The sequence below is a fragment of the Topomyia yanbarensis genome, chromosome 3 (genome assembly GCF_030247195.1).
Source record: "Topomyia yanbarensis strain Yona2022 chromosome 3, ASM3024719v1, whole genome shotgun sequence".
NCBI classification, from domain to species: domain Eukaryota; kingdom Metazoa; phylum Arthropoda; class Insecta; order Diptera; family Culicidae; genus Topomyia; species Topomyia yanbarensis.
In genome coordinates this window covers 66,819,980-66,843,500 of record NC_080672.1, presented here as the reverse complement: position 1 = coordinate 66,843,500, position 23,521 = coordinate 66,819,980, and the positions used below count along the sequence as shown (strand labels likewise).

The 23,521-nt window shown below is 39.5% G+C and overlaps 1 protein-coding gene across 6 annotated transcripts in view; it reads right to left on the bottom strand.

Annotated features, from left to right (window-relative positions):
* LOC131688446 (uncharacterized) overlaps positions 1–14,659 on the bottom strand; it is a 67,079-nt gene extending 52,420 nt beyond the window's left edge. Inside the window, exons 1-2 of one of the 6 annotated variants that reach the window (XM_058972698.1) lie at positions 11,643–12,377; positions 11,219–11,519 (exon numbers count right to left, since the gene is read on the bottom strand). The gene's annotated coding sequence lies outside the window, so the exon portion shown is untranslated. The other 5 variants (XM_058972694.1, XM_058972695.1, XM_058972696.1 and 2 more) reach the window with 5 other exon arrangements.
* Between the last annotated feature and the right edge of the window lie 8,862 nt (positions 14,660–23,521).

Sequence of the window (23,521 nt, the reverse complement as noted above, 5' to 3'; positions counted from 1 at the left end):
AGTCAACTCCAAAACTGGGAGTACACTTGTGCTGAGAATTTATTTGTCTACTGTTTCAGGTGGAAATCGTTCATATATTTTTTTGAAGACGTGTTATAACTTATTCATTTGTCTAGTTATGAACGCAGACAAAGTTTGTAAATACTTACTAGAATTTCTTTTATTTCAAATAAATTAAAAATATTTCCTATTCATTGTGCAAAAATTGAATAATGGCATGATTTTTTTCGATATATTCCGTATGTTAATAGAAACACAGTTTCGACAGTACAGACAATCAAAAATAAGTCAAAATATGAGGGATCGTCTAAAATAGCGCCGGCATAGTACACAACCGACGATTGAGTCCTACTAGGGACGATCCATAAATGACATATCATTTTTGAGTGATTTTTAACACCCCTCTCCCCCATCGTAGCATTTCGTCACAAACCTATAAATACCCCACCCTGGTAATTACGTAGCTTGACGGTAATTCCCCCCCCCCTTGTCCCAGTAAAATTTAAAAAAAACGATGTTTGTTATTCCCCTTTAAAAAAGCTACGTAGCATGACATGACCCCCTACCTCCCCTGTCGTCACACTTCATCACAAAATGCAATACTCCCCCCTCCCCCATATAATGCTACGTCATTTATGGATGATCCCCTAGTATTAATAGTTGTTCGTGAGTTCTCGTGCGTGTGACTCGTCATTGTACACGGTGCGCGGCGTGGAAATATTTATATCTTTATAGAACCTTTTGGTACCGTTGGATGTTTGAAATGTTTTCGGATCGTTGGATTTTCAAAATTTAGAAGGCTATTATGCTAGATCTCTGGATCTTTCGATTCAATGAATTTTTGATTCTTTGTATTTATGGACCACTAAATCATTGGAGGTGTATAATAGTTACAGCCACTGTCTAACTTATTATCTTGCACAGAAAGGAAGCTAATAATCGCTCTGGTATAACTATTTAAGTAAAACTAGCAATCAATTCTAACTATCGCTTTTTTCAAAGAACGTTTATTTGACACGGCATTTGCAAAAGATTTTTTACGCCGTGGTTTCTTTTTTACATAACATGTTACAAAAATTCTAAAGATTATCACGATATAATAAAAAATTACTTCCTAATACTAACACTGAGGATAATCATCATTTTGCATGTTTTTGTTTATATTCTATTTTCTTGACTTTCATTGTAAACCTAGTGATAGTTTTTCTGTATTTTTTGTTTATTTCCTTTATTTATTTTGTTTGATTTAACTTAACTAACTGCGAAGAAATCTAATTTGTTTGTGTGTAGCAAGGGATAAAAAGCTAGGAATATAGCGGGGATAATTATATTTGAATATTTATTGTTTTCAGTAAATGATGATATGGTCTATGTATGTAAGATCTCGTAAAGCGAAGATATCACGGATAGGAACATAGGGTGGTTTTCCTCGGATTCGTAAGGAATCTATTAATTGGGATCTGGCTTCAGGATATTCAGTGCAAGACCAAACAACATGTTCAATGTCTTGATAACCCTCTCCGCAAGCCCATTGATTCTCTTCTGCAAGCTCAATACGGCGGAGATGCGCATTCAACGTATAATGGTTGGACATGAACCTTACATCCAACCCTCTGAACCATGCCTTCGTTGATACCTTAGGGATAATTGAGTGCAACCACCGTCCGAGATCTCCATTGTCGCATGATGTTTGCCAACTAGAAAGCGTCATCTGACGAGAAGAGCTATAAAATTCATTGAAGGTAATAGATCTTTCATAGACGTCACCATCCAATGCCCCTATTTTGGCTAAATTATCTTCTCTCTCGTTACCCGGTATGGAGCGGGAGTCCACACTAAGGTAAATTGATAAGATTTGTTTGTTAACTTAGTTAAGTATTCTTGTATCTTCTTCCAAAAGAACGGAGCTTTATGATCAAGCTTCAATGAGCGTAGTGCCTTAATTGTGCTGAGGCTGTGAGGATGAAATAATGACTTGGGAGTAAAGTATCACACTGATAGAATATATTCGTAAATCGCTATGCAGTTTCGTACAGATAATTTTCATAAAATATACGAATTTTTCGTACATATTATGAATCGTTCGTAGTTCTATTGAAACACATTTATTTTTTATTACGAGTTTTTCGTGAAAACCACGAAACGACTTTCGTTGGCTTATTACGAAACAGCTTCGTTCGGCAAACGAATTGTTCGCTGCTATATACGAATATCTTTATAATATTTACGAGCACCATTCGTCGAACCGTCAACGTCAACAGAATTTCAATATGGAGTCATTGTTGCTATACGTCAGATAATTGTTGATGTTCACGACGTTCGTTCACGAAAAATAATGTCTTTATCAACGATTACATTCGTGCAATGTAAACTAAATAAGTAAAATTTACGAAAACTTTTGTTCATCAAGCGGCCATGTCTTCGTACCACAATAAAATCGATTTGGTCACATCGATTTGTTTAAATCAAAAAAAATCTATGTTGTCAAGCATCGATCCCAAAAGATCGACTGAAAACAATAAGAGGATAATAAATACGAAACTTTTCTAAGATAAGCGAAATTAATTCGTGCGACCAACGAAATCGTTCGTAATATACACACACGTTTATTAAAATAAACAAAACATTTCGTTTCATTCACGAAAAATAATGTCGTTATCAACGATAACATTCGTGCAGTATACATTAAACGTGTAAAATTTACGAAAGATTTCGTTCACCAAGCGTCCATTCTTGTTCATGAAATGAACGAAACCTTCTATTTAGAATGCACGAAAATACTTCGTAGCAGAAAACGACGAATGAATTCATGCATTTTATGATCGATTTCATTATATTTAAGAATTTATATTATCAGTGCAGTGATTTCCAGACTATGGTGAACTACTGCTAGTTCGGCTTTGTAAACAGAGGCAGGTTCTGCACGCTTGAGAGAGATCGAGACGTTATTGTTGAAAATACCGAAGCCAGTGGCCTCATTCATTTGTGACCTAGGGGCAGATCACTTGTGCTGCATTTTTACAAATCAACAAAATTAAATGCATTAAAATAGAAATTCATAATGCATTTTGCGTTGCGTGTAATGTATTTTGCGTTGCGTGTAAGACGTCAAAACCCTTCAAAAAACAAGCCCTACATTCAACAAAACATCGAACAAAGTGTATCAGCATGGAACGATTGTTAAACAATTTTTTCTGCGAGGGAGTGCAAAGTTGATGCAAAAATGGAAATTAAATGCATTTTTTCTAATTTGATGCAAATTTCTTATACATTCCTAGAGTGATCTGTGTAGAACATTTTATGGCAGTCAATGTGTTGGTATTTACTTTGTGAATATTTTAGGGATCTCCAGTGAGCGCAGGTGATTCGGGATTCCACGAGTCTCCTCTTGCAAGGACGTATCGAAAAATAAAGTGGAATCGGGAGTATCTAGTATATTGACTCATGCCGGTACATAACTAGAAGGTGTTATTTCTTGTGACATGTGATTGAAGTACACTATCAGGAATCTGGTTTGGGATTGAGGCTCGACAAGTCTTTGAAAATTTTCAATTGCCAGTGGATTCATAACCTCACATCGAATAAGTAAGCGAGAGGGGAGATCCCAGAATCGATCTTTTAAAGGAAGAACTCCCGCTAGTACTTCAAGACGTATGTGTCGATTGCATGGTATCTACAGCGATTCGTAAACAACGATACTGTATTCGTTCCAAGTTAATAATGTGAGTGTTTGGAGCTGAACGGAAACATAAGCACCCATATTCCATTATTGAAAGTATCGTTGTTTGATACAATCTTATCAGGTCACTTGGATGAACACCCCACCCCGGTTATTGTTCGAAGATAATTTATCCTTTGTTGGCATTTCGTTATCAGATACCAGATGTGGCCTACCCATGTACCTTTAGAATCGAACCAAGTTCTGAGATATTTGAAGGTCATGACTTGGGCTATCGTTCTACCAACTGAAGCTGAGTTGGATCACACTTCCTTGAAAAAAACGACCAACTCTGTTTTCTCCGTAGAGAAATCGATGCCTAGCTTGATAAATTATCCAAACTATCTTGCAATGGTTGTTGTAAATTTATGGCTGTTGGTCCTGTAACAGAAACCACGCCATTATCTGCAAGTTACCTTAGAGCGCATGGGCTGACAACGAATATTCTAACAATCGCTTTGTTATTTGTCCACTGCACAAACAGTATAGTATCATTGTATCCGGTTGCGCCGTGAAATGAACCAGCCACAGCAATTAAAATGGCCGTACTAAGGGTAAAAAGTGTTTTTGCACGCTGAAACCTTTACCTTACCTTGAGCAAACTCATATAACCCTTACAGTTTACTGTTTAAAAGTTTGGCCCAAAATATGAATATAAGAACTTTAAAATCATACCTTGTACGTGAACGACAATAAAATTGAAGTATGCCTACCCGACTGTGCATCGCAATCTATACCAGAACGCTTTAGTTATGTGTTAATACAGATAAGTAAAATCTGTTACGAGCGTTACGGTATATTACCTGGGGAAACTTTTTCACTGGTATTGCCTACGGCGTTTGTGGCTACACTAGAAGGCTGATAACAGTCTATTATCTTTCGCCGGACAAAACCAGCCTAGAGGGCGTATGGCATCCGGCGGGTTGAAGTATCTCTGTTAAGAATTGATCCATTGGGTCTCTACTCCCATGTAGTATAAGGCAACTGGAAACAGGAGTCCTCAAGTCGAAGTAGTTCTCCGTGCCGAGGACTAGCAGGACTAAAATATACCAATCGCTCACCGAGTGTCGTGGGTCTTACCCTTGCTTGCGAATCTCTGCCATAGTGACATAGACGTATGCTTCTTCACAAATCGTGGGATTCAAATGTTGGTTATGTCCCTAATAGCCATTTCGGGGTTCGCTATGGACGCTTAAAAACTAACATGTTCGGTATTTTCTAGTTGCTGTACAATAAGTGGTGATGATAAAATGTGTAGTGCTGTGATCGAGTATGGTTAGAGTAGTACAAATTAATTTTCAGCATAAACGTACAGCAACCTATGCCGCTGTTTGCAGGTAAAGCTTCTATACTTTTCCCAAGTAGAAATTGCAACTTGTTGAAAGTTTTAAATGTTGCACAACCTCTACACAATATTTTTTATTGCATGATATATTTGAAAAGAATTTCCACGGGTTTTTAAACTGATTGTGCAACTATGTAACTATAGAGCTGGCCAATAGTGTTAAGTATGCAAACATCAATAACAGTTGTGAAACTAATCAGAATCTTTGCTAACTTGCACAAACAGTCTAACAAGTTGCAAATGCCTCTTTGTTTGCCATTCCACCCTAAAACAGAACTGTCCAACTACCCAGTGCTCGATAAATGGCACAGCTATTATTTTCATTATTTTGCTGCAATTAGGAACATGTTGCACAACATACAAACAAAGTGCACTTTTTCCATAACATAGTTGTTACAAAGAGTTACAAATACTATACAGTAACAAAGCGTGCTACTTGAGTTGGTTCTAGAACCGCATTTCCGTAAAGGAAACTTCTATGCTGGAAAGCTACTTTGCCTCGTCTACTTAGTTTTTAACAAAAATGGCTTGACAAATCCACGCGAAATGCCTCGTGGCACCGAATTGATGGAATACTTAAGTATCACAAATCTTTATATACCTAATGTAGGAAATCGCCTAACATTCGCATGATCTGGCAGAGAAGAGGTGTTAGATGTAACTTTCTGCTCAAACGGTATTACGCAAGAGTTGGCAAACTGGCTCGTTACCCTACGAGCTCGAACCGTCGTCATCTGATCATAAGTACATCGTCTTTGATGATTTAAACGTGTAGATGTAGCACCCTCTTGCGGTTCTGCTGTGAAATAATTCAATTTTGAAGTGGTAGTACAAAATTGGATTTAATTGCGTGGACTTTGCGAGGATGTAAACTCCCACTCTTTTTGATGAAACCGTTGATTCCTGAAGATCATCTCCACTTCTTTCGGATTTATTATAAATCGAAAATTGAGTCCCTTCCCACAACATCAGGTGTGAATACTGATAGTTGCAAGAAGCGCGTTTCTAATCGCTTAAAATACCGTCATCGGGGGTTACTTTACTCCAGAAATAGAACGTTTAGTGCATTACACTCAAGAACTACGATCACGCAACTTCAAATTTGAAACTGTTTGATGTTTTACATATAGCAGAAGTACTTAAAGAACTTTTGGAAAATCAAGATTGTGTCGAAAAAAATAAATAAAAAGGCATGTTCAAAAACTGCGTACCACACATCCAATAACCTTATTTTGGAGAGTCAATAAGTCCTACAATGAAAAACGAGGGGATATTGAGATAACAGAATGACAACACCCCCGAAGAGATACGACTATAATACAAATACGGCTTAAACTATAGCTCTTTACCACACTGTGTTAGGAGCAATAGCATATCCTCGAGTTTCTGCTCTCTATACATAGGTTCATCTATGTATGGAGAACCAAATATCCGGATACGCAATTGCATTACTGCAGGGAATTTTCGAATCAAATGATATGAAATTCCGTAATCGGATTCACAAAGATCACACGAATAATACTCAGCACGCTGAATAGTAGCCACGTGATAATTGAGTTTGCAATGTCCAGTCAGTGCCCTGACTAGAATTCTGCAATTGTGTCTGGAAAAATGCAGCAAATTCTCTTACATTTTCGGACTCACAACAAGCGGAAAAATCTTTGTTTCAACGCAAGTCCGCAAGTGCGTCAATGGTTAGCATGTTCGGATACAGTCCAAGAGCAAATCTTGTGCTTTATCCAACTTATCGACAGTGGTAGCACTGATTCTGGATCAGTCGCAACGCCAGGTCTAGTCAATTCGTCCGCCCATTCATTTCTAGTAATAGGGGAGCCCGGGGCTAGTTGGCGGTTGGGGTAAGTTGGCGGAATCCCTTTTGCTCTGTTTCTATTAGACATATAGCGCTTTCTCTTCTTGTGTACCTCAAGTTATGTAAAACCTGTTATCCAATGTGGTTTTTTGCAAAACAATTTGTTTGGTGGAAGTTGTGGGTGATATTGTGTTTTCGAGCATACCAAGTAAATTTTCTAAATTTTAAATACTTTGCGTTATTTAGCTTGATTTTCAAACTATTTCCTGAATGATTATATTTTTCGATAGCGCGTGAAAAGAGCTTTCAGTATCCGTATAGATATTACAACTAGCCACAAACAAGTTATTTTTAAAATAGTTTTTAATAAAATATGCGGTTGGGGTAAGTTGGCGGTGCTGCACGCGAGGCAAGTTGGCGGTACTATTTACAGTGCAAAAATGTCATCAAAAAATTTTATTCCTGCAATTCACTCCAAAGTAAGAAAATCTTTTTCTTGTGTATCTCGCCAATGTAGGAGACATTTATTCTGGCCAATTGAATGAAGAATTTCGAAATTTTGCTTTTGAATAGGGGTATGCGTCAAAGTCAAAATGCCGGGGTATTGAAACTGAAATATAATAGCAAATGTCGGTTAATATACAGTTTTCTCGAAAAGACATTCAGCACGTTCCAAAAGGACCCTTGAAGTAATTGAATTTCCATTTGATTGCTTAGTTTTTGGCGTATCATCACATACCGCCAACTTACCCCGGGGCCGGTGTAAGTTGGCGGGTTTTCCGCGTTACATATTTTTGTCTCTAAAAATGGAGACAATACATCAAACACTGTAAAAAAATCAGAGATGTTGCCAACAGTCTGCTCTTCTATTCCGCGTGTTCTATTTTGCAAGATCTACCTACATCAAAGCAGTAAAAATTGAAAACTGAAAACACCGCCAACTAGCCCCGGTCTCCCCTACCGGAATGACCGGGTGTACCCATAGAAGGTAGATAATATTGAAATGCTAAATTCTTCGATTTTAGTTCGTCATGCGATTACTAATTTCGATCTCGAATCTGCCAAACTAAGTGCTTACAGGACAGCTTGACTGTCAGAGCAAAAAGAGATTAATTTACAGTAAATCCCCTGTTGAAGTACCGATTGTACACCAATCGCGAAGCTTTCTGCTTGGAATACGGTACTGTATCTACCAAGCGAATGAAATTGGTTTAATCTCTTTTCACAACAATAGATACCAACACCGACTTCGCCCTTCAACAATGAACCGTCAGTGTGTAACAAACTACGTATTCTTCAAGTTGTCGCTTCATCCAGCCAGACAGTTATTCCACGCGAGGAGGAATTCTCACATTGAAACTGTTAAAAGGAAAAATACGTGTGAGCGTAAGATAATTGGGAGCAAATGTATGCTCATCCCAAATAACTATTTAGGGCCACAGTCTTGTGTGGCTAGTTGCACGATCTATTGGGTTACTGTTCCAGAGCCCAGTAACCCTAAGACGGTATGCACAAGAAAGTGCTTCCTGTTTCAAAAACACATATAGTAGTTTTATGTTCAAGAGTGACTCTAGAGTAGCAGTAGGTGTTGTCGAGAACGCACCAGTCATCGCCATCAAGACAATCCTCTTAAGGTTTAGTTTTGATTGAATTGCCCTTAATTTTTCCTTCTGCCACCAAACAAGGCACCCGTATGCCACTATTGGTCTAACAATTGATGTGTAGATCAACTGAATGTACTTGGGAATGAGTCCTCGAGAAATGCCGAAAGCTCGTCTACATTGGCCGAAGGCGATACAAGTTTTCTTGATCCTGAAATGAATGTGAGCTGTCTAAATGAGTTACAAATCAAGAATTGCCCCAACGTACTTAACTTGATCTTCGACAATAATTTCAGAGTCAAAGAACTGCAACGGATGACCTCCGGTTGTAATCCTTCGTTGCGTGAAAAGCACCATTAATGTTTTATTTGGATTAACTGATAGTCCAACATGAAGGCACCATTGCTCAACAACACATAAGGCTTGTTGCGTCAAATCAAGAAGTGTGTTAATGAAAATACCGATGATCATTATGTGATAATCATCGGCGAAGCCATATGTAGGAAAAAGAAGCTCATAAAGTTTCCTCAACAAGCCATCGGCGACAAGGTTCCATAGAAGTGGTGCTAGCACACCACCTTGAGGATATCCGCAGACACTTAATTTCCTTATTTCTACTTGTCCTAACGATGAGCACAGATATCGGTTGCTGAGCATTGCGTGTATCCAATTCGTGATATATGAAGGTACTCCATGATATCGTGCTGCTTCCAAAATGGATTCGAAAGACACGTTGTCAAAAACATCTTCAATATCGAGAAAAAACTCTTAAACTTGATTGCTTTTGTGGAAAAACTTTTTCAATGTTGCAGATAACATTGTCTAACAGGTTGGTAGTAGACTTCCCCCACTGATATGCTTGTTGCATTGCATGCAGCGGGCCCAAGATAACATCCCGAATGTAGTGGTCGATTAAACGTTCCACTGATTTGAGAAGGAAGGAGGTCAGACCGATCGGTCAAAAGCTCTTTGCCGCCTCATAAGCGACGCAGGCACCTTTCGGCATGAATTTGACAGTTATTTACCGCCACGCTAATGGAATGCAACCAGCTGCAAGACTACAAGCAAGAACTTTTTTCAAAATATGCTTAAAGTGTTCATATTGCTTTTGTAGTAGAACTGGAATGATTCCATTTTTTCAGGAGACTTATACGGAGCAAAACTTTCACACTTTTTCTACGAGCAAATGCCCAAGAATAAGAACTACCTGAAAAGAACTCAGGGGCAGTCGTCAGTGATGGCTCCGTACAGCCTGGAAAGTGTGTGTCATAAAAACAGTTGAGCAGTACAGATTCGTCAGACGAGTATCCACCATTAACAGTTTTAATGGAACTGACATGAAAGTCTTCCGATCTCGAAAGTAACTTATTTAATCTACTGGTCTCGCTGATTCCAAATTCTTCCACATAACTTTTAGAGTCGAACGATTTCGGTATGTCACTAAGGTGTTCCTCTATAAGCACGCGTAACTCGAAGCGGGCAAGCTTCTTGGTATGCTGCTGCTATGAAAGCGTTTTTTTATCCACGACCTCATCCAAGTCACTTGGCGATGCAATCGTCGGAAGATACCCATTAAACCTAGTCGCCAAGCCCTCTTCGTAGGGGTAGGGGCAGTTCGTAGATTTAGGATTACGATACGTGACGATATCTAGCGATTCGCTTAAGAGATCAAAGACGATGAACTTATGATCAGATAAGGAAGGTTAGCACTCGTTTGGTACGAGCCAGTTTCCCAAATCGTCAGAGCAGAGAGTTTCATCTAACACCTCTTCTCTGCCAGCTCGTGCAAATGTTGGGCGATTTACTACATTAAGTATGTGCATATTTGTATTGCTTACGCAATCCATCAATTCGGTGCCTCTCAAATTGATATCTGAGCTGCTCCAAATTATGTGGAGGGCATTTGTAATAAGCCTAAGTAACTACCATTGGAGCCAAGGACTCTGTTAGTGTAGATACAACAAATGAATAAACTGTTTTAAAAGAGTTGTGCAAGAAGGAGGAAAGAAAATAAATCTTGCACACTTGTTTCTAAAACTCGACATTGGCCTGTCATTTCAGCGACATTTTATTCCAACTTCGAACTGTTTGTATAGCGTACTGAGTTATCTTTCTAGTTTTATTTATCTTCCGCCTAATAATTGTCCAATAGTTTTCGATTAGGAATAGTCTTCGATTAGGAGATTCGGAATCTTTGTGGACGAAATCCACTTTATTGTCACAGTATCACGTAGCACCATTCGCCGGCCAAATCTAGCTAGAGCTTCACTACCCATGATCGCATATTTGTCCCATTTTCAAAACCGGTTTCTATCTTTATGGGACTAATTTGCGATCATGGGTAGTTCATTGGGATGAAACGCTTGGTTAAGAGTCCGCAGCTGCAAATTCCTAGCCACATCATCAGTTTCTGGGCACATTTATCGGCGAAAATAAGTCTGAAATTTACTAATATTTGCTGAGAACCTTTTTCCGGGAGCCTGCAGTAACGGGGTTTCGACGTGGGTGCGAGCAGGATCAATTTTCTGTCTTCTTTGTCCATCTAACACAACTTTTTATTGATCATATTTCACCACTGAAACACGTGTATTTTACAAACAAATTGCTGTTATAAATTTCCAAATCCGACCACTAGTGGTGCTGCTACAGAATAAATTAGGTGTCCGAATTCTAAATGCAACAGGCTTTAGCATTTGTTTCAACGTGCCCTCAATTTATCCTACAACCCAGAGAATTCATCTTACCCGGCGTGTCTGTATTAGACACACTTCCCCGACATTGTGAGTATCTAGGAACTCCAACTGCATTTCGAACTCAGGGTTTTCAGTAAAAACTCCTCACGGATTATTTTTTTCCTGTTTTATTCGAATAAATATCTCACTTTATTGAACATAAGCTAATCAAACAATTATGGAGTTCCTGTCTTCGCTTGTCCTTCGCTGACGATGTTTTACGACTACCCATTAGTCAACAAACAGAAACCCCGTTCGGTCGCGATGGTTCCGATACGTAAGAATAATCAACTTCATTATTAACCACCTATCGCTGGAAGAGAAAAAAAAGCTTCACTCTTTCCGTTCTATATCACTGTTCAAACATTGCTTGTTAATTTTAGTATAATTTCGTTCTGCCCGCGAATGGGCGAACCAGAAACCACCTTTTTCACACCTTCATTTGCACAGTATCGTTGCATTGCTAGCGTTCAATAAGTCACTGGTACCGATCGTTACTCTTCACCAAACCTTGGCAATCCTGTTTTCCCTTCCGACCCGTTACACACATATACCGGTTACACCAGAACGTCCAAGGTAACATCGCCAACTTCTGTGGTCATCTGCATCTTCTTTTCGTGCACTGCAAAAAACACACGGACGGACGAACGGGCACCTGGTCACAAGCCATTCCACACTCACAAGTGTCCATAAAATGCATGCATACTGATCCTTGTCTTTAGGATACCGGTGTGAGCGAGATGGCGAAAAATTTACAACTTCGAACTGCGCTTTCTATAAACACAAAAATGGCTCCCAATTTAAAACATTATTCCTCCTTTGTACTGTGCCTCCTTGCTTGCATTCCTGGTTTTCGCGTCTGCACCTCTTTTGCAGATTTGCTTTTCTTCGGTTCCACACAGCAGATCTCGGGCTCTCAGAGACTGTGATTATCAGCGTCCCTGTCTCCGCGCCACCACCACCGGCGCGGTCTTTATTCGTCCCGTATGCATTTTGCATATTATAATAAAAAGTAGAAAATTTCCTTTATTTAACCGCATCGCTAACTGCAGCAGCAGCAACTTCCCGACGGAGGCCACCTCCCCCGCACAACATCCACGGATTCACGGATTGGCATGGCTTGCTCGGTTGTGCGTGTGTAATTGTTTTCCCATTGTATAAATTACCCAACCTTCAATTACCTTTCGGGCGGGTAATTACGTTCCGCAGGCGTGCACATACACGGAAAATTAAGTCCCCCCAATTAACGGTGTAATCAAACTCACTGAACCCGTAAGCGCATCAACTGTACACCTCAAGTCTGAGCCAACTACCAACGGTGCTTCGGCTTTGTAAACGTGCTCTCTCCTTGTCAGCGCTCCGATCAGCCGAACTCGCGAACGCTTTGAAAAATACTAATTTAAATGAGAATGCTGCCGAGCCTAAGGAGGAGGAAAATTATCGAAATGAAGCGAAATAAAAAAAACGCGACTGTATCGATACACACACGCGCGTTAAGCCTTCCACCGGAGGAGGACGAGGGGGAGAGATCAAGGGAGAAATAAAAAATGAATGTATTCCCGATATTGTCAATCAATATGTGTGCACCCTCCTCCGAGGGTTTTTTTTGCGCTCGGGTCCAGTCGATCGTCGTTTGCTTCGATTCGGGATTACTTTTGGATGGAAGGTATTGTGCCTTTCTTGACGCGTAGCAGGTGAGCAGCTTTCTACCATATGACGTTTCTTTGTTGCTCGATTCTTGTTGTATCCTAGGTTTTTTATTTTGGGCAACAGGTTTACGTTAGGTTAGATCCAATGTCATATGCTTCATGTGGGTTTATGCTAGGTACAATTCTACCTCTTGTGATTTGAATTCGGCAGTATTGCCATGGATAACAGCTCGCCGCTATGTGTGCAAATAGTACTCCAAGTGTTTTTGGTCTGTGAAATTTTTCTGTTGCTATATAACACAATCACAGCTCATCGTTTACTTTCAGGACATCACAATGTAGGTTATGAAATGCAAATTGAGGGTCGGGTGGTTTAGTTGAATACTGATCAACTGATTAATATTTGTGCACATAGTATAAATATAAAACTTCAAAAACTTGATATTTTGAAGTAAATTACTATTTTCATAAACGTATGTCCGATTTACGGAAAGATTTTCAGTATCAATAGGAGCTCTGAAATTCTCGCTGAGAGTAGGCTCCGAAATGTCTTAGAACATAAAATCAAAATGGTACATTACTCCCTAAGGAGAAAATTGTTGTAAACCCGTCTTTATGCCTGAATACCACACAATGGCAGTTCCTTGAAGAGGTCTAACTCTCAATTGAAACCGATATACATCATGCATTTTGTCGGTAATTTTCCCAATTTCATTAATCACCCCAATCCGCTCCTGCTAGGTGAATTGCTCGTTTAACAAGCTATCCCATTCTTATTCCATGTTCCTTCTCTTTCGCACCCTCGCAACGAGTTGTAGGAGTGTTGCTCCCTCTCGGGTCGCGCTTCATTATGCAAACTTTCGCAAGACGCGTCTTATAGCGGTAAAAGCAATCCTTTCTGGAACCCGATACGGCTATAGCTACGTAGAGGCACGAATCCAACCATAAAGCCAGGAGCGCGCTACGAGACGCGATCTATCTCTCACCAACAGCTATCCTGGATTTTGCGCATATCTACACCCGCACATTTGAAAAATTTCACGACTTCTAAAGATTACACTTTTTTCATACTTTTTAAAAAATTCTCACTCAAATTTCAACATTTGCGTTTTTCTCTAATTAAACAAGAAGGCACTCTCGCACACACGTCAACGTTCCAGTGCACCACTACCGGTGCACTGCCAGTCTGCTTCCTCTCGCTCACTCTCAGTGAGAATCACTCGCCGCACATTGTCACACGGTGCGCTCGCACGAACTAGAATGAGACGCCGGGGTATCAAACATCAACAAAAACAACTAACCATTTATCGGAAAGAGATAAAATTTTCTCACACCGAAAGGTAAAAACTCTTTCTCACACCCAATGAACGAGAACAACAATAACAGTTTCACTAGTATTAGAAGTGCTGAGAAAAAGACGATCTCCCGGCGCGATCGGTGCGGCTGACACACGAAGAGAGCGAGAGAGCGAGCTGAAGACCACCGAAAGCGGATACGGGATAGACAGCGGTACGCAATTTTTTTTCTTGTTCCCAAATACTGGTTTTCATTCATTGAGCTGTCCTGAGAAAGTATTCCGCTTCCTGCGGGAAGCAAAATTTGGCACAATTTATCACCTTTATGCAAATCGAGTACAGACAATCGGCAATTTATTTCCGGCCGTGATGAGTGGTAATAACAAGCACGCACGTTTCACGAATTTTCACTTGTGCAGACACGCACTCGGCTACCGGATTAATAGAATAAACGCGAACCGATTGTTCTTTTGCGTAAGCCACACAACACACGATTGGACCGTCTCTATTAACTGTACATTCTTGACTGAGGCGATGCAGTGTGCTGCCGGGGAACAACAATAGGTTCGACGTTCGGCTCGGACGGTGCAGGAGAGAAATGAGAAAACGAGAGAATAAAATTTTGTACAGTAAGGGGGTTTTGTTATTAATTGGAATAGGCTAATGTGCTGCCTCTGGTGATAAATGTGAGTACCCTGTGCCTGGCAGGTTGTGGATCTGATGTTGTCTTTGTTGAGTTTGAAGTATTCCGCGGTGAAATATTTCAACTTGTTAGAAGAAGCTGAATCAAAAGGTAGCGTTTATTCGCTGTTTGTTCATTTACGAATCAATTATTGTAATATTTTTACAATCAGTGGGTTCGACGTACCCATCGCAGCGTTACTATGGGAAACAGCTATTAAAAATGAGTGGCGAAATAGAAGCTTTCTAATTCGGCCTTACCTTCTGAGCCACCAGTGAAATTGGTTTGTAATGAAAGATATAACGATTTTTGCTCTATCTAAATGGAAATATTCTGAACAATGTTGTATATTTTACCGTATATACGACTACCAAAATAAGGAAAATATGGCTTTTTGTGAAAGCGTTAATTTATCTAAAATGGATTTTGTTTAATCGACCACCAAACCAAGGAGTTTTTATTCTCAGGTGATACGATCCTCGAAAATTCCGATCAGCCATGTTGGTTTTAGAAACGACAGCTAACAACATTGTTTACTAGTTCTCTCCATATGTTTGCTTGGATTTCAGTTGGTAAATAAAGTTGTTCGCTGTCAATTTTCTTCCCCGCAGCCTGCTGCACGCTTACCTCACTCCTCACCTACTTACTGCCAAAGACGAATCACCTTAGAACTCTAAGCACCTTGCACCAAACGATTCAGACAATTCCAGCTTATATTATTGGCATTTCTATTTTCAATTTATTTTGTATTTCAATTGTAGGGGAGTGTCCCCAGTTGTGAGCCAGGTTTTGTTTTCGGACCCTAAAATTCGTTTCGATCATTCGAATACTATATGTCCTATATACCGTTTGAAATGTGTGACAGAAAGCTAGCTTATCGACGCTTATAAATTCTGTTTGAAACAAAAAAGTTAAGAGTATGAGCATGATGACCGTACAATTCGTAGTTTCTACTCCGTGATTGACCAGAACAAGCGAAATTGTACAGAGAATCAACGAACGGGGCCTTGAAGTCGCAATCCATCGTCAATGTGCATTTGTCGAGAATATATGATAGATTTATCGTTAATTTAAATGATCTTGAAATGCTCGGTCTATAAAAAAGCAAGTTCAGCTCCATGCGTACTCCCCACGCGCAATAAATACCGAGTGGATTAGTTTCCTAGTTGGTCCAATAAACACTAAACAAACAAAGAAATTAGCTTGCTCAGCCTAAAGAAATGTCAACTTGATTGCCATTAACCGACTGATACGTGTTGCATTACAATGCCATCACATCAAAGAAAATTTCAAATTACATACGACTAAATATGTGCATTTCAGAATGTAACGAAATTTGCTCTGAATGTGTGCTTAAATTGCATTAAATTAAGATCAGAAAGAAATAGTTGCATAGGGCGAGGTGGTTCATTTTCAAAGATAGCACCGCTGATGAATCACTTTATAAAAATTCAACCCAGGAACAACTTGACAGATAGTGCTTGTTTCATATGTGTACCACTGATTTGATGGTGGCACTAGTATGCCTTCTCTGTACGAATGCCACGAACAACGAAACGAAAAAGTTTCAAGAGAAAAGCGTGTTTCGTTACGTCTGTTATGAAGGTCGTCAATGCGGCTAGAACAACATTTAGAAAAAGCTTATTCCAAAATGTGGATTAAGAAAAATATTATTAGAGAATAAATTTATCCCTAACTGGAAACCGTCAGCAAAGTTACATAAATCTTATTATAAATTTAGCTGGAAGTCGTTGTTTTTAGCAACCGGCTCGCTTCCTTCCGAAACATGTTTTGGTTTTCTTGTTGTGTGAAGTTTGTAGTCGGTAAATCATTAGTGCTTTTTTCTCGAGAAATATAAATGAAAAACATTTTGGCCAATGAAAGTAAACCACCAAACTTCGTGAACCTACGACATCTTGTTTCAAGTTTACTAAGAACGTCAAGAATTCTAGTATTTTGCTCGGGAAAATAAACAATATATGTAGGATTTTCTACACATTTAGCAAAATTCGTTTTGAATAGAAATTGTGTGCTTTTATCAAAATTCTGGTAGCAAACCGGTAGTACTCGGTTTCAGCAGAATGCTGCCAGGAATGTACATTTTTGTTCGACTCCTGCCAGAGTTTTGTTCGACTTTTGCAATTATTCCGTCCGGCAGATATTGCGATGGTTTTGGTACGGATCCCATCATAATTATTCTGGCATTTTACTCTATTCTGATAGAAACCTAACGGAATGGCATCTGCCGGAGGATTTTGTGCCTGGTGGAATGTTTATTCGATCCGGAAGATTTTCGGAAATTAAGTGGAAGTGGCTTTATTTTGAAAGTCATCTTCTTGTATTTCCTAAAATCGAATTTATTTTATTCTGGATTTTTTAAATTCAAAATGGAATCTATATTTCTGTTTAGGTATGACGGAAAGAGAACAGCTTCTAATTTGAACAGCGAAATAAATTTGATGATAGAAACACTTAAATTGTTTATTTTTTTTACAGATATGGAAAATAAAAAATGGTATGCGCCTTTTTCAAATTTTGCTCCATTCGAGCCGCCATGACATCACCAAATCACCACAAAATTTGCTTATGAGTTCAATATATGGGAGCTGTCAAATTGTCCCCGGGCTGTAAAAATTAGTGACAAGGAATGCGGGCGAAAATAGCTGACCACCGCCTCTGTATGAAACAAAAAAGTTATGAGGAATTTTCTCGAAAGTTCATTCAAATCAATGGTAAAGAGTAAGGAAATGGAATTTAAAATAGAAGGATAATCGACGTATTTCTAATGCTTTATTAATAAAATACTCAAATTCTTCATTGCATTATGGATGAACAAAATTTCTCTTATGGTTACATACCTTTTCAGCAAGAAAAATTTCAAGAAAATTAGAATTTACGTAAAGGCACAGATCAGTGATTTTATTACATCTAAGTTATAGTATTTCAATAGTACATTTTTCAGTGAATAAAACAAGCATTAGTTTATAAAAATATATTGATAATTGCCCGAGTTATGGCCTTTTTCCCGAAACCCTTTTTAAAAGGCTTGCGGTGATCACGATTGTAGATCAGCTAGAATCCTAAAGCTCATAAAATTTCCTTAGTATAGGAGTAACTCTCATACCTTAAAATTAAATAATATTTTTTTCTTGCATTCGAGAACGTTTTCCATGAAAAATCAATGATGTATGCTCTAAAAATTGTATTAAGAAATTCTTATGTATGAAACAAAAAATTATGCATAAATCACAAATCGTTAAGACGCGTGAAAAAATAATTACGATCAATTGAAAAAAAATTTATGAAAATCGGTTGAGTGGTTTTTCGGCAATCATGATCATGGAGAAACTATCTATTTTTCGGATCTCTATGAAAATATTCTCAAGTAGTTGTACTTTCAGATGAAGTTATTAAAAAATATCGAGTTATTTAAAAAAAAGGTATGTAACCCCTGAAGGAGTTGTTATGTTGTGCTGGCCCAAAAATCAACCAAACAACAATGTCAGCAGCAACAATGTCTATAAGGGCACTAAGGAGATGGTTCTCGTAGTTTGACAAGCGCTAGTGTCTGCTGTGGTGGAGCACGAAACGGCAACACTGAGGGTTGAGATTAGGGTTGTGCTACCGGTAATACCGGTACCGAAAATCCCGGGAATACCAACCCATTTTTGGTACCGTAATACCAGTACTGAACAAAAGCCAGTACTGGTATTTTCGGTACCATACAATTTTTTATGGCAAATATGTGGACTCTCTAGAGGGATCTGTTCAAAATATCGGTCCAGAGATGAGTTTTAATTATATTAATTACCTTCTAAATAAATCGTTGAGCTAACCTTTCTGTGGGAATGAGGTGGAGCCATCATCATAATAATTCTAGAAGGTATACATTACTAATCCCCGTTTTACTGAACGGTATGTTAAAATTCCAGCACTATTTTGTCGAAATCAAATTTTAACGATCTTATACTAAATCTCAAAATATTTACATCTAGCGTAAAAGACGTAAAAATTTGCTATGATTTTTTTACTATCTATATTCTGATTGGTTTCCATTATTCACTGGGTGGCGCGTAATAAGACTACACACTCAATCTTGTTTTACCGAATCCCAGCTTTTTTCGCTACTTTTACCGAGTTTTGCACAGCCGAGCACTCAGCTAACAAAGCTTTTACCTAGATATCAGTAGAAGTAACGTTTGTTTTGAAAAAACTCGGTAAATATATCACTGAAAATCAGTAAATTAACGCCATTTTGCTGAGCTATCAGTTGAAAAAATTTACCGACTGTTCAGCTGTGCGGAAATTACCGAACTGAATTGAGTGTGTATGGTCTAAGTCAGGTCTGTATTTGATTTGCTCTTGAACCATTATCTATAAAAGAACGAACAGCGATTTAGTAGCTAACAGTTTTAGACTAGGTGAACTGCTTGAAATGAGGCGATTTGTAATTATTAATGATCGGAAAATTCAGCAAAACTTCATAGTTTACAGTAAAGCAGCCTTGGTATGCATTAGAGAATAGAAGGCAAACGACATAAAGGTCGAAACCAATTTACAGAAAAGCAAGAGAGGAAATGCGAGCAACCTGCTCGGATTTTCTGCCATTCTCGCTTTTATTTACTGTTGTTAATAGGGTTTCTTACATTTAACATCTGTTGAAATGGACGAAAGTTGCACCGCTTAGCAGTTATTGATTTCAAAGTTACCTAGATTTCGAAATAAAAGAAGGTGCAGCTTACGAAAAATATCTTCTGTGAAATGAGTCATGCCATCCCGAAGTAATTAAAAACAATAAACATGATTTTTTGATCAGTACAAATCAATCATCTGAGAATAAGGCCATCAGTTTGAGCATTCACTTTCACTTTGAAGCTTTTTTCGAATTTTATAAATTTGCCGAAAATAGCCAACAAAATCGATACAGTAGAACCTTGCGGCAATTAAAACATAGTAACAAAAAAAAATATTCGTGTACAGGTCCTTTATCGGTACTACTGGTACTGAGTGCTTCAGTACCGTAGTACCGGTTCTCGTCAGAAAGGGTCGGTACTGCGAACCACTTGAGATATCTGAGTGCGCATTGGCGTCGGTAAAGGCTACCATTTTCTTAGATCTCCCGAAGCAGGGGAAAGAGAAGTTGGATAGAGTAGAGAACACGCCAGTTTCCATGACGCCAAAGAGGGCAAGAACCTCGTCAGGAGATGGAAGACCAGGCTCCCACTGTTAAGGGGAAGGACGCCACTCAACGGGGAAGAACAGAAAGCCGGAGTACCGTTGTAGGTCGGAAAGAGAAGCAAAAGGAACAGCAAAAGTGGAAGGAGGAGAAAAAAGTGGAGCGAAAGAGGAAAGAAAAACCTTCGGCTCTCAAGCGGGCACCAAAAAAAGAAGCCGTACTAGTCAAAATTAATGAGGCGATGACGTTTGCAACGCTTCTCAAGAAGGTCAGCGAGGAACCTGACCTGAGGGATTTGGGTCAAAACGTGGTAAGAACCAGGCGTACCCAAAAAGGTGAGAAGCTCCCACGATTAACAGCTCGACCTTAAGCCCGTAGAAGGTGACTGTGTGCAAAGACCTGGAAGACTGTTCCTTCAGTGCACCTATCAGCTCGTCTACCATGGTGATCTCACCATGGTAGACGAGCTGTGATAGGTGCACTGAAGGAACAGTGTAACCTGGGCGAGGTGCGCATGACGATCCGGTTAGAGAAGAGGTGCGGTAGAACTCAGAAAGCACTGATTCGTCTACCGGCAACCACTGCAGACAAGGTGCTGGAGGCAGGCAAAGCTACGGTTTGATGGTCGAGATACCCCACGAATGAATAAACAAGTGCTGAAATGCTTCAAGTGTTTAAGTTTTGGACACTTGGCAGGGGCTTGCAAAGGCGGATATAACCAGGGTGGCTTCATATGCCCTGCCTACAAGAGGGCGACTGCAGGCCAACGGTAATCATTGTGACATCGCACAGCAACTGCTGTGACAGGCTACGACAGAACAGAAACTATGTGTGATGTCGCTTTGATCACAGAGGCGTATCAAGTCTCTCTTGATTGCGGTAGCCGGATGGCGGATAGGGCGAAAACGGCTGCCATACAAGTTATGGGCAGTTTATCAAGAAGCCCATACGAAAGCTTCGTGATAACCAATACCAACGGTGTCTTCGTGTACAGCTGTTACGTTCTTCCAAGGTGAACAGTGGAGCAGTTCGGCCTTAGGGACCATTCATAAATTACGTAACGCTTTTAGGGGGGGAGGGGGTACAACAAGTTGTGACATGTTGTGACATAGGGGGGAGGGGGAGTTAGCTAGATCGTTACGTAACATGTTTTTACCGAAGAAAAAAAAAATTTTTCTAGGAATTTGTTACGTAACAGGGGAGGGGGGGATGAAGAAATTTGTGACAATTTGTTACATGGGGGGAGGGGGGAATCAATTTTGGGCAATTTTTGCGTTACGTAATTTATGAATGGTCCCTTAGTCTGGAGCTTTTAACAGAACAGTTTATCGGCCGAAAACCGGTAGTCATTGGTGGTGACCACAATGCCTAGGCTATGGAGTGGGGCAGCAGAGTAACCAACACAAGGGGGTGAAGCTCTAGCGAAGTTAGACGTACGATTGTGCAATGTAGGCTCCGTTAGCACATTTCGGAAAAAAAACGAGACGAATCCTTTCATCGACGGCACATTTTGTAGCCCTGGCGGCGAACATGGATTGGAGAGTATACGAGAAGTATACCCATAGCGACCCCCAGGCAATTCAAAGCTCAACATTCTAAATGTAACAATGTATGTCCAAACCTTAAAATTTCAGAACAATTTTTTATTTATTTTCTACAAAAATGTGAACACATTCCTTATTTCACACTACCGGTCTAAATTGACCATGGTTTTAGCCACATGGGTTAGCATCTTTCACGGTTAACCCAGCAAACAGATAGGAGTCAAGCTAGTTGAATTGAAGGCGTGCACCCTGTTAATTCAATTACATGAATTTGAAATAGATTAGTTCTAACTTTTCAATACAATAGTCCCGTTCCAAAAAATTCTGCTGGGATAGTTCCCAGAGGAGCTTGAAACCGGTGTCGACGTGAAAACTCCAAGGTTTTTAGGTTAGCTCGTAGTGCACATAATAATTGTTTTAGATCTACAGAGTGAGCAGACTGGCAAAAACTAACAAACAAAACAATACATAAATGATTCTATTTACGAAGCCAACGTGTTTGGTATCTTCTAGTTGCAGTACAACAAGTGCTGATGATGAAATGTGTAGTGCTGTAATCGAGTATGGTTAGAGTAGTACAAATTAATCTTCAGCATAAACATATAGCAACTATGAATCTAGCCCGCCTTGTGCGGGAAGGAAAAGCTTCCATAGCCTTAGTTCAAGAACCATATTTCCATAAAGGAAATTTCTATCTTAACCCCGTTTCCCTAGCTTTCCACAAAAATGGCATGACAAATCCACGTGAAATGCCTCGTGCATGCATACTTGCGAATAGTGCTATTGACTCATGTCTTATATCCGATCTCACAACTCGCGATATTTGTGCTGTCACGGTAAATACGACTGTTGACAACATAAACAAGAAATACTTTTATTGTTCAGCATATTTGCCGCAAAATGAACCACCATCTTCTGATGATGTCAAAAGGGTTGTATCATACTGAGGCAGAAATGGGTTTTCCCTCATAATCGGCATAATTTGGGGCAGCTCAGATATCACTTTGAGTGGCACCGAATTAATGGAATACTTAACTAGTACAAATCTGCACATTCTTAATACAGGAGGATTTAAACGAGCTGGCAGAGAAAAGGTGATAGATGTAACTCTCTGCTCTGACGGTATTACACATGAGTTGGCAGGATGGCTCGTACCAAACGAGCTCGAACCGTCTTTTCTGATCATAAGTACATCGTTGATCATTTAAACGTCTCACTAGATATCGTCACATATAGTAATACCAAATCTTCTACGAAGAGGCCTGGCCAATAGGTTTCATGGGTATCTTCCGACGATTGAACCTCTAAGTGACTTGGATGAGGTCGTGGATAAAACAAGCTCACTTATAGCAGCAGCATACCAAGAGGCTTGTCCGCTTCGAGTTATGCATGCTTCTAGAGGAACACCTTGGTGGAATACCGAACTTGTTCGACTCAAAAAGTTATGTAGAAGAGCTTGGAATCCCAGACGCAGTGACCGGTCGGTGGCATTTTAGTTGGCTCGCAAAGCATACAGAAATTCCCTTCGATTCTTTGGGCGAATTGGTTGGAAAAGCCTCTGCACAAATGTCTCAAGTCTCTACGAAACTAGTAGATTAAATAAATTACTTTCGAAATCGAAAGACTACTCAACTGTCTTTTTGACACACACTTTCCAAGCTGTACGGAGGCATCTCTGACAGCTGCCCCTGAGTTCTTTTCAGGTAGTTCTGATTCTTGGGCATTTGCTCGTCGAATTGTGACAACCAAATCGATCAAATGGGCGATTGAAAGTTTTGCTCCGCATAAGTCTCCGGGAAAGAATGGGATCATTCCAGTTTTACTTCAAAAAGGATATGAACACTTCAAGCATATTTTGAAAAAACTTGTAGTCTTGCAACAGGATACATTCCTTGGCGGGAAATAACTGTCAAATTCATTCCCAAAGGTGGCCGTGTCACTTATGAGGAGGCAAAGAGCTTTAGACCGA